General features: G+C 41.3%; 1 pseudogene; it reads left to right on the top strand.

Moving 5' to 3' along the window:
* The first annotated feature begins 1,246 nt into the window (after window positions 1-1,246).
* On the top strand, window positions 1,247-1,369 carry LOC123326884 (annotated as a pseudogene).
* Window positions 1,370-10,426: the final 9,057 nt, after the last annotated feature.

Below are 10,426 nucleotides of genomic sequence, written 5' to 3'. Positions count from 1 at the left end.
AAAAAAAACAAAACTATGAGACATATCCTGTAAGGTTGGAGAGAATGAAATAGAAAGAGAAAGAGGGGAGAGGAAGGCCGAAAGAACACAGGGAATAAGTTGGGAAGGGAGGATTAAGGAAGGGAAAGAATCTTTTGGGCATCCAGGCAAAGAGATAAGACATTAAATAGGAGGAAATTCAGAAATGCCTCAGATTTCTCCAAAGCAACGTTCAAAAGATGATATAGTTAACATCTACAAGACAGCCAAAGAAAGACTTGTGAACCGAGGATTCTATATCCAGCAATGAATGTCCTTGCAAAAGCAAACAAAGCTACTAACAATTTTGAAGTTTTAAACTTACATAATATTGTCCCATGAACTCTTCTTGAGGAATCTTCAAGAGATCAAATATCACCCAACCAAGAGATAACAGAGGAGACAAACTATAGCAAAAAGACAGGTGATGTGCATTATATACCACAACCACAAAATCAAGATCAAAGAAATCTGGGGATTAAGGTGACAGAATGCAAATGTTGTATGTCCTAAATACATAATGATACAACTAATAAAAAAAATGGAAAAGGGGAGGGGTAGAAAAGATGAAAAGTAGAGTAGTTTTGCAGATCATTGCATTTGTAAGAGTGGAAGCCAAAAAAAATATGATTCAAAGCTGAAACACGGGGCGCCTGGGTGGCTCAGTCGTTAAGCGTCTGCCTTCGGCTCAGGTCATGATCCCAGGGTCCTGGGATCGAGTCCCACATCGGGCTCCCTGCTCCGCGGGAAGCCTGCTTCTCCCTCTCCCACTCCCCCTGCTTGTGTTCCTGCTCTCGCTATGTCTCTCTCTGTCAAATAAATAAAGAAAAAAAAAAATCCTTAAAAAAAAAAAAAAAAAAAAGCTGACACACGAAGCAAGGAGTACCTGTAAACATTTTTAACAGGACGATGGTAAACACTAAGATCATGAAAATTGAGTGATGTAACAGAACAGAAAAGGCAGGAAAATTAAGCATATTAATTTTGTCATTATTGATACAAAGGAACCAATCAGTACTGTCTCGAGAAATAAAGCACTAACAAATATCGTTATAAAGGGAGCTGTGAGAACAAAAATACAAATCCTCCTAAAACTGCAATTATTTTAAGAGGCAAAGAGAACTCATTATGTAAAAACTTGCTAATAAACAGTTAAATAAAAACATAACATAAAATCATATACCACACTAAGATCAAATCACTGTCATATTAAACATGTAAAAAATGGAGCTTTGCGCAGTGGCAGTATCGTAGCCAATGAGGTTTATCCGAGGCGCAATTATTGCTAATTGAAAACTTAAACATGTAAAAAATGGGATTAACTTATTTATTTAAAATATATTTCGGATATGATCACAAAGCAAAGCTAAACCCTGAGTTATATAAAACAATAAACAAAGTGGTTCAGAAAATTTTTAAAGAAAAGGATGGGCAAAGGTATAACAGGAAAATGCAAACAACAAATAAGCAGAGGACATAACCTAAATATCACACAAGATTAAGTTCAGAGGATAAGGCATTAAACAATACAAAGAAAGACACTGTTTACAAGGCTAATAGGTACAACTTGCAATGAATGTATTAACACTTATGAATACTTGTGCAACAAGGAACATAGAAGCAACAAAAAATAGTAATTATAGCACTTACAAGGAGAAATAGCTTTAAAAAAACAGATTGGTGGTAGGAAGATTCTAATTCCTCTCAATCTATAACAGGTCCAGTAAATAAGAATATTAAATCAGTAGGTAGATGACCTAAACAATATAAATATGCAGCAGACCTGAATAATATATATTGGGCACTATACCCTGAAATGCTCTTCGAATACACATGAAAACCAGTCATAATTTAAGCCACAAAAAAACTGAGCTAGATTCAAACACATAGAAATGAACAGACAGGGCGCCTGGGTGGCTCAGTTGGTTAAGCGACTGCCTTCGGCTCAGGTCATGGTCCTGGAGTCCCTGGATCGAGTCCCGCATCGGGCTCCCTGCTCGGCGGGGAGCCTGCTTCTCCCTCTCCCGTTCCCCCCTCTTGTGCTCTCTCTCTCTCTCTCTCACTCTCTCTCTCAAATAAATAAATAAAATCTTAAAAAAAAAAAAAAGAAAAGAAATGAACAGACAATACTCCCTAATCACAGTATGATACAACTATAAAGCAAGAATATTAGAAAACAATAAATTTAAAAAAAAATTTTTTAATTCTTAATTGCTAGTTCAAAGAAGGGATGAAACAATTTTCAGAATTTCTAGAAAACAAAATATGTAAAATCTTTACACATCGGGACCCATGGGATAAAATTAATTTAATCAATTAATTTGGAGCAATTCAAATATTTAAATTATTCTACAAATAGAATATAAAAATCAAAATAAATGAATTAAGCATCTCACTTAAATAATTTTAAAATAAGAAAAACAAAATAAGGATGCGCTGGTGGCTCAGTCAGTTAAGCATCTGCCTTCGGCTCAAGTCATGATCCCAGGGTCCTGGGATGGAGCCCCAGTCAGGCTCCCTGCTCTCGGGGACCCTGCTTCTCCTTCTCCTCCTCACTTGTGCTAGCTCTCACTCTCTCTCTCAAATAAGTAAATAAAATCTTAAAAAAAAAAAAAAAAAATAAATGTAAAGAAAGCAAAAAAATGAGGTGATTAAAGATAAAAAGCTGAAATTGACTTTGAAAAGAAGAAAACAGACCAAAAGATGAATTCGAAAGTCAGTTCCTGTGACCCCACTTCACATCACATACAAAAACTAATGTGAAATATATCAAAGACCTAAATGTAAGAACTAAGACTATTATAGTCTTAGAAGAAAACAAAGGCATACATCTTTGTGACCTGGATTGAACAGAGGTTTCTTAGAGAAGAATAAAAGCAAGGCAACAAAGAAAAGATAGCTTAAGTTGGACATCATCAAAATTTAAAACCTTTGTGCTTCAAAGAATGCTACCAATAAAGTGAAAAGATAACCCACAGAGGGGGAGGAAAAGTTTGCAAACCATATATCTGATAAGGGACTCATATCTATACACACATATGTGCATATATACCATAAAATTCAACAACAAAAAGACCAAAAAAATTTTTAAATAAGCAAAGAATATCAAAAGATATTTCCCGAAATGAGATATACTAGCAGCCAACAAACACAAGCAAATATGCTCAACATCATTAGCCATGAGGGAAATTCAAATCTAAACCACAAGATACTACTTGATACCCCCTAAGATAGCTAAAATCAAAAAGATAAATAATAAATGTTGATTAGGATGTGGAGAAAACAGAACCCTCACACTGAGAGACGGTAAAATGGTTCAATTGCTTTGGAAAACAGTCTGGCTATTCCCCAAAAGGTTAAACATAGAGTTACCATATGACCCAGCAACTCTACTCCTAGGTAAACACATGTTAAGACATATGTTCATACAAAAATGTTTGTAACAGCTTTAGATGTAATAGTCAAAAAGTGGAAACAACAAATGTCCATCAAGTGATGAATGGATAAATAAAATGTGGTGTATCCATGCACTGAAATCGTATTGGGCAATTCAAAGAACTTATATACCAAATACTGATATATACCGATACATGGATGAACCTTGACAACATTATGTTAAGTGAAAAAAGCCAGTTACAAAAGACCACTTATTGTATGGCTCCATTTATATGAAATGTCCGAATAGGTAAATCCATAGAGACAGAAAGTAGATTAGTGGTTGCTGGGGGATGAGGAGGTTGGGGGGAAATGGGAAGTTACAGCTAATGGGTATGGGGTTTCTTTTTGAGGAAGATGTTCTAAAATCGAGTGTGGTAATGGTTGTACAAATCTGTGAATATCTAAAAACCATTGAATTGTACACTTTGAGTGAATTATAGGGGATGTGAATTATATCTCAAAAAAGCTATTACTAAAAATAACAATAATATGAAGCTTGAAAGTGGGGATATGGTAGAAGTATTATTCAACTAAATGGGACCACTCCAGATGTTTTGTGAATTGTTTCAAGTCATCAAAATGTTCTGAAAATAGTGGAATTGCTAACATTAGCTTGCAGATAAGCAAGACAGAGGTTTAGCAAAGGAGTATGGTAAGTGGGGTTGCTGGGGGGAGGGAAAAACCTACTTTTAGCCTGATGCTGAATATGTGATTTTTTTTTTTTAAATCTTACATTCTCAATTACATGACTCAAACTAATACTAAAATAATTTTGGTACCTTGTCACAGCAGGTGGCCCATCACATGAGCTTAGATTTAACATGGGCTAGAGATAATCCTCAAAGGGGAGAGGAACTATAATTTTCACTGAACAGCAAAGTTAAAATCCTATGAGGATAAAAATGGCGGTGTTTATTGACCACTCAGGAGGACTGGGTGAGCCCACACCATAGATTCTTTTCAACAAATGACCTCCTTCCATGGAAAAGTTTTGTAAATGAGAAAGAGGAAAGAGAGGACAAGTGTGGAGAAAACCATCTGGCCAAAGAAGTGGGTGAAGATTCATTACCTCTCCCCGCAAGGCAGCAGCATAATGGTGACTTTCCTGTCTCTGACCTCCTCTCTGCGGCCCACCCAACCCCAACCCCTCTTCAATACTCCCTTCTACCTGCTACTTCTGGATATTCATCTACTGGCCAGAATATCGATGCCTAGAAAAAACTAAAATGCCTCCTCCCTACAACATTTGTATTTTCCCAGGTGTCTTTGAGAGCCAGAGAAATGAATTCCCAGCCTGTGTTTCACACCTCTTGGCCAGCAGGCAGGAGAGGATTTCTGAGCCTATGTCTCTTGCCCCTCAGATCTCACTCAGAGGCACCTGCCTCCTTCCTTGTCCCCTGGCTAAGCTCAGGAAGGTAATTAGGTTTAAATGAGGTCATGAAGGTGTAGTACCCACAATGGGATTAATATCTTCATAAGAAGGAGAAGAGGGTGACCTGGGTGGCTCTGTCAGTTAGGCGTCCAACACTTGATCTCAGCTCAGGTCTTGATCTCAGGGTCATGAGTTCAAGCCCCGTGTTGGGCTCCACTCTGGCTGTGGAGCCTACTTAAAATTAATTAATTAACTAATTAATTAATTAATTAAAAGGAGAAGAGAGACTTGAACTTGCTCTCTCCACCATGCAGGGACTCAGCAAGTCAGAAATAGGGCTTTCACCAGGAACAAAATCTATTGGCACCTTGATCTTGGATTTACCAGACTCCTGAGAAATAAGTGTTGTTTAAGCCACCCAATCAATGGTACTTTGTTATAGCAGCCCAAACTGACAGTCTGTATTAGTTAATTCATGCAAGCTTTGGATCATTTGGGAATTTTTGTGTTTCACACTCAAGAGACATCTTACCTGAACCCAGTGAAGTGGTAAGAAAAGTACAGAGATGGGGCGCCTGGGTGGCTCAGTCATTAAGTGCCTGCCTTCGGCTCAGGTCATGATCCCAGGGTCCTGGGATCGAGCCCCGCATTGGGCTCCCTGCTCCGCGGGAAGCCTGCTTCTCCCTCTCCCACTCCCCCTGCTTGTGTTCCCTCTCCCGCTGTCTCTCTCTCTGTCAAATAAATAAATAAAATCTTTAAAAAAAAAAAAAAGAAAAGTACAGAGCTTGTATTCAGAAAGTGTGCCCCAGGCCACTCATCCTGATAAGATGGAGAGAGGTGTGGAACTCAGTGCTCCTGATGTGCCTCGAAGAGCCTTTTCCCATGCCACTATCCTGCTCATCTGGATGACAAGTGTCAAATGAAATATAGGAACAGGACTCACTACAGCAGGTTACAGGATATCCCTCCATGATACCCAAAATAGCCAAGGTATCCCTTCATGAGCCAAATGCCTATGTAGAGAGCCAATGATCACCCTTTGCTAGGAACTCTCCATTATATAAATCACATCCTTCCCTGAGCCTCAGTTTCCCCATCTGGGTATAAGATCAGGGAATCTCCGAGATCTCTGTCTGCTCTAAATTTTCCCAATTTAAAGACTGACTACAGAAGAGTAATCAACATTATTGCCTTTTTACTGACCCTTATAGATAAGCCCAAGTGTTTGGACTGAGTGGTTGCCTGGGTGAGAAATTGAAAGAGAGCCTCCTAAACAAAGAGAACAGAGAAATGACGCTGAGTTATCACCGCCCAGTGCCACTCCATTTTTGTCTCGAAAGCAAAAAATAAAAATAAAAAAAGTAAATGTCACTGAGTTAGCACTGGCCAGTGCAATTCCATTTTTGTTTCAAATGCAAAAAGATAAAAAAAAATTTAAAGTTACAGTCAGTTAACTATGAAGCTATTGGCCCCTGACTGTCCATTTATCCATTCCTGGGTGGCATGCCACAGAAGAGCTTATGCCATCAATCGGAGCAGGGTCAGGCCAACTGATTAATTCTGAATAGGTGGTTCTTTGAATACACATATCTGTCAAAACTGAGAAGCTGTCTTGTGATCAGAGAAAGAGGAAAAGGCCTTGAAAGACTCTCAGAATCAGGAATTCCTCCATGGGTTCCCGAGGAAATTAGCCACCAATACTGAGCCATGTCACAGCTCCCTTCTTGCCCCCACCCCCACCTTGGATATCAAAATACAATTAAGGGTGCTCCAAGCACTGGAAACTCAGAATCTCCAAATTTCCTGAGCTTATGGGGGCAGATGGAGCCACATGAATAATAATGCCTCAAACTTCACTGGCTCCTGCCACGCCCAGCCTTCTCATGAAGGAACTCCAACCCCCTGCAAAGTTACCCTTGACCAGGTCTGGTTCTTCCAGGGGCTGTATCATGTGTGGTCCTCAACAGCAGAGGCCGTTGACTACTGGCACACACCACCCCTGCCCCACCCACATCCACCAGGCACCTACCTGCCCGCCATAATCGATGGGCATCTGCCAGCTAATTCAACACAAGCAGGAGTGCCAGGCATTGCACATCCTTTGGTATGAATGAAAGAGACCATAATGCACAGGGATTGCTCCATGCTTCCAGAAACCAAGAGTCCAGCTCATCATGCCTGGCTCCTTTTTCCCCTCAAATAAATTTGTTCAAGAATCTCTAAAGGCATCATGCAAATGGGCTTTGGGCAGCCCTGTTCAATTCATGTTCTAGGCATGCATAATTTCTCACTTAGATTCTGGCTTTAAAACTCCCCAGCTGACCCCCTACTCAGAATTCTCTGAATTCTGATATGGTTCCCCATATCTTGAGGTTAAATTGCAACTCCCTGATGTGTCACACAGAGCCCCACTATATGCATGGAAGTATCCTCAGTACTAGAGGTTCACAGAAAGTGAAAAGTGTTCTCTGGGAGGCAGTGCAGTATGCTGGTGAGTACCCAGCTCCACCTCCTAACAGCTGGTTGGCTCCCCAAGTCTTTTGTTTATTAGGAGGTCCTCTTAAGCTACATGGCCCTGCTTCCTGTTGACTCCTGCAGGCCCTGGGGCCACTCTTGATCAACTCAGTTGCTCACCCACCAGCTTCTAAAACAAGGAGAACACTACATCAAAAACTAATGATGTGCTATATGCTGGCTAACTGAAAATGACTAAATAAATACATATATACATACATACAAATAAAACAAGGAGCAACCTCCAAAGCCCCAGAAATCTGCTACCAGAGACCTCCAACTTGGATTGAGACCAAGGTTCACTTTATCTGTTCATCATGGTGGCCAATCACATCATGGTGGCCACTCATGATGGAAGGCTAAGCAAGTAGTATCCCCAATGGATGGATCCCAACTAGATATTCTTCTTGAGCTCACCTAGCATGTGATTCTATGTATATAATGCGCAGTCAGCCCTCCTCCAGCATCAGGTCTGTCCAGTCAGGGTTTTAGGAATTTATTGCCTCTTTTCCATATCTTACCCACTGGAAAATGGCAGGAGGGAGGCAACAGGACAGCAGCATGCAGGCATCATGGATGGGATACTACACAGGACTCTCCTGAGGCTTGTGGGACTTCAGACGTGTGTTCCTGGTGCTGACTGTCACATCCATTTATCTAGTCACTCATACCTCTCTGAACCTCACTTTCTTCACCAGTAAAATAATGTTAAAATATAAACCACATCTGCCTATTGTGAGGATAACATAAGATAATATTAAGTCGACTAGGAGTCAGATTATGGGAAGTCTCATATTCTGCACCTGTACTGACAACAGAAATATGAAAATCAAGCCACATGTTAATTTTAGATTGTGTAATAGCCACATTAAAAATGTTTAAGTAAGGGGCGCCTGGGTGGCTCAGTCGTTAAGCATCTGCCTTCAGCTCGGGTCATGATCCCAGGGTCCTGGGATCGAGCCCCGCATCGGGCTCCCTGCTCGGCGGGAAGCCTGCTTCTCCCACTCCCCCTGCTTGTGTTCCCTCTCTCACTGTGTCTCTCTCTGTCAAATAAATAAAATCTTAAAAAAAAATGTTTAAGTAAAAGTTATTAATTTTAATAATGCTTTAACCCTATGTATCCAAAATATTATTTCAACATGTAATTAATTAAAAACCTAATGAGGCATTTTATATTCTCTTTTTTTCCTTTTGTACTAGGTCTTTGAAATTCTGTATGTATTGTACACTTACCACACATCTCAATTCAGAGTGAACACATTTCAGGTGCTCAATAGCTACATGCAGCCAGCGGGTACCATATTGGACAGCACAGCCCTAGACTAAAGTTGGACTTCATTCTAGGGACAACAGAGAGTTGTGATGAATTTTTGCCAGAAAAGCGAAATACACCAAAAAAAAAAAAAAGCAGTTTAGGGAGCTTTAATATAGCCTTGGGCTAGGGGCACAGCTGTTCTGCCTCAACGGTCCAAGCGATAGACCGAGAGACAGCAGCTCTATTTTCTGTCTCCCTGGCGCCTACACAAGACCTGACAGAGAATCCTTGGTAATTAGATTGAATGAAACAATCAATCAACAATCGCCAGGACAGGGCTGCTGCCTGGATCTATAGAGCAAGTTGAAGAGAAAAGTCAAGATGAGTCTGAAGGTCACAGCCTGGGATCAAGACAGAAGGACGGGGTGCTGCAGGAAATAAAGAGTCTGGACAAGGAACTGGGGAGGTGGCAGAAGGACACTCACCTTATACCTGGTAGTCTTCAACGTGATAGAAGGCTGCTGAGACTAAGGGACTAGATAGGGAGAATGAGGAGCTGGAGCTTGGAAGTTGTAAGTTACTCAGGCAGTAATCAGCAGGTGAGTGGGAGGCACCGGGCACCAAGCCCCTGGGAGGGGAGTGGAAATAGTGAAGGTTTGAACGCATATAACAACAATGGGAAAAATTCAAGTTCATGTGGACATTCAAGGTCTCAGATGCTTGGAACGGCAGGGAGGGGGCGGCTGGAGGTAGGAAAGACCATTTGGAGAAGTGGTGAGAGGCAGGCTTGGACAGACAGCCCAGTATTTCCTGAGGCGGGCAGGGCATCCTCCACCAGCAGAGCCCTGGCCAAATCATTTGCATTTCATTATCCAGGGATGTTGGGGGAAGGGGAGCACCTGGGGTGAGACTGCTCAGCAAAAGCAGCTGCTTTCACTTTCAACAGTTTTAGATCAAAGCCTGTGGCATACAAGCTCTCTGTGTGACACTGGTAATGAAGAAGAAAGTCTCCCAGCAGCTCAAAGAAAAAAAAAATATATTGAAAATAAAAGGCTTTGATGCTTATCCAGAAGAAACTTGCTTCTTGTTATTCGCTGTTTTCATGAGCGTGTATGTCAAGGACGGGAAATGTCAGGGGTAATGAGCTAGCGGTACATGTCATTCCAGGGTTTGAGCATGCTCAGGGAGCTGCCCACGACAGGGACACCATCAGGACTCCCTCACTCCCTGCCTCTTGTCTCTGCATCTCTGGCTTTGTTCTCTCAGGACAGCTGTCTCAGCAGCTCCAAGCTAACATCCTTACAGCCTCACAACTAATGAGGCAAGAAAGTCTTTTCCTACCAGCCTCAGTTAGTCGAACCTTGGAGGCAAACTCAGGTTGACCAGACTTGGGTCACAGGCCCATTCGTAGGCCATGGAGAACTACTGCTGGCTCAACCAGGTCAACATGCTTCATCTACTCCCCCTAGGTATGTTTCCAGACTAAATAAGAGGAACAGGTGCTGGGCAACCAGAACAGTAGCCTCTACAGTCCCTGATAGGAAGGTGACAAAAACTGAGGCCAGAAGGCCAACCTTCTGGCTTGGACGTCATCCATTATTATTGATTCAACAAGTATATATTGCATTAGGTACTTTGTAATAACCAAAGCAGAAGTGGCCTCTATCCTTGTGGGCACACAATCTAACGAGAGAGGCAGAAGATAAACTGGTAAACAGATAAATAACTACAAATTGTAACAAGTGCCATGAAGGAAACCAACAGGGTGAAGTAACAAAGAAAATTAGGCAGCTATTCAGATAGGAGGTTTAGAGAAGGTTCTCAGAGGA

The sequence above is a fragment of the Neomonachus schauinslandi genome, chromosome 1, assembly GCF_002201575.2.
Source record: "Neomonachus schauinslandi chromosome 1, ASM220157v2, whole genome shotgun sequence".
In the NCBI taxonomy this organism is placed as follows: domain Eukaryota; kingdom Metazoa; phylum Chordata; class Mammalia; order Carnivora; family Phocidae; genus Neomonachus; species Neomonachus schauinslandi.
This window is presented reverse-complemented; position numbering and strand designations above follow the sequence as displayed.